The sequence below is a fragment of the Coenobita brevimanus genome, chromosome 68 (assembly GCF_032717465.1).
Source record: "Coenobita brevimanus isolate Jiangsu-jjx chromosome 68, ASM3271746v2, whole genome shotgun sequence".
In the NCBI taxonomy this organism is placed as follows: Eukaryota; Metazoa; Arthropoda; class Malacostraca; order Decapoda; family Coenobitidae; genus Coenobita; species Coenobita brevimanus.
In genome coordinates this window covers 7,725,460-7,727,284 of record NC_137021.1, presented here as the reverse complement: position 1 = coordinate 7,727,284, position 1,825 = coordinate 7,725,460, and the positions used below count along the sequence as shown (strand labels likewise).

General features: G+C 46.1%; 1 non-coding gene across 1 annotated transcript; it reads left to right on the top strand.

Moving 5' to 3' along the window:
- The first annotated feature begins 518 nt into the window (after positions 1–518).
- Positions 519–591, top strand: TRNAR-ACG (transfer RNA arginine (anticodon ACG)). The gene has a single exon. It is a non-coding gene; the product is annotated as a tRNA-Arg (tRNA).
- The last annotated feature ends 1,234 nt before the right edge of the window (positions 592–1,825 follow it).

Here is a 1,825-nt window from a genome sequence, read left to right as displayed (position 1 = left end):
TCTCTTTTTGTGTCTGCCCTCCTCTCTGTCTTTCTCTCCCATTTTTCCTGTCACTTTTTATTACTCTTCTTTCAAGTCTGGTGGCTTACATCGAGTGACAAGCCTGATGGTTTCCTGTAAGCCAGGAAACCATTCACAACACTGGGTGGTAACCATATAACCAACCCACACGTGTTTCCTTCATGTCCACAAGTGGGTTGGCGGAGGGTTAGTGCCCCTCCCCGTGAATCAACTCAAAGGCAAACGGCCACCCCTTATGGGATTATGGCGTCTGGCTTTATGTAGATGACTCATTCTCAGGTGAATAAAATCGTCTGAGATTAGTTGGAATAGAATACCAGAATTGTTTCGACCGTGAAAGGGTTATTGATGCCAGTATTAAGGGTTTAAGCCTCCTCTAACTCACCCTAAACTGAGTAAGAGGATTGACATTAAATTTATTTCAACACCACGGCAGGGTTACCCCAACCATAAGGGGAGGGGGTCTAAAAGGAACTAAAAATACCCACTTCTCCATCGGCCTCGTGGCGCAACGGATAACGCGTCTGACTACGGATCAGAAGATTCCAGGTTCGAATCCTGGCGAGGTCGAACTGTGTCCTTTTTGGAAGACCTACTGTATATACGTCCCATTTGGCATTTTATTTTTGCTACCTTCCCATCACTTATAAGTTTGTAAAATATTAAATAAAAAAACATCCCATTTTTCCTCTCAGTTAACCTGGTCTAACTGATTGTGTGTGTGTGTGTGTGTGTGTGTGTGTGTGTGTGTGTGTGTGTGTGTGTGTGTGTGTGTGTGTGTGTGTGTGTGTGTGTGTGTGTGTGTGTGTGTGTGTGTGTGTGTGTGTGTGTGTGTGTGTGTGTGTGTGTGTGTGTGTGTGTGTGTGTGTGTGTGTGTGTGTGTGTGTGTGTGTGTGTGTGTGTGTGTGTGTGTGTGTGTGTGTGTGTGTGTGTGTGTGTGTGTGTGTGTGTGTGTGTGTGTGTGTGTGTGTGTGTGTGTGTGTGTGTGTGTGTGTGTGTGTGTGTGTGTGTGTGTGTGTGTGTGTGTGTGTGTGTGTGTGTGTGTGTGTGTGTGTGTGTGTGTGTGTGTGTGTGTGTGTGTGTGTGTGTGTGTGTGTGTGTGTGTGTGTGTGTGTGTGTGTGTGTGTGTGTGTGTGTGTGTGTGTGTGTGTGTGTGTGTGTGTGTGTGTGTGTGTGTGTGTGTGTGTGTGTGTGTGTGTGTGTGTGTGTGTGTGTGTGTGTGTGTGTGTGTGTGTGTGTGTGTGTGTGTGTGTGTGTGTGTGTGTGTGTGTGTGTGTGTGTGTGTGTGTGTGTGTGTGCGTGTGTGTGTGTGTGTGTGTGTGTGTGTGTGTGTGTGTGTGTGTGTGTGTGTGTGTGTGTGTGTGTGTGTGTGTGTGTGTGTGTGTGTGTGTGTGTGTGTGTGTTAGCTAAGTCCAATTGCACACAGGAGCCCCAAAAGGAAGTCTATGTTCACCACATAAACCTGGTTCTGGGCATGATTGCTCTCTCTCTCTCTCTCTCTCTCTCTCTCTCTCTCTCACACACACACACACACACACACACACACACACTTTTTTTCTTCTGTTTATCAGATAAGATGAATAGTGGCCAAATTCAGCGACAGGGTGCATTTGTGTGGAATATTCCCCCCTCCTCCCCTCCCTCTCCCTCTCTCTCTCTCTCTCATGTCCAAAGTGTATGATACGGTGGGTCAATGTGGGATCATTTTATTTTTCCTTTCCTTCGTTTAGTTTCCAATAATCTTAATGACGTGTTAGTGTGAGGTAAGACTTTTTCTCTCTCTCACTCTCTCTCTCTCAAAATT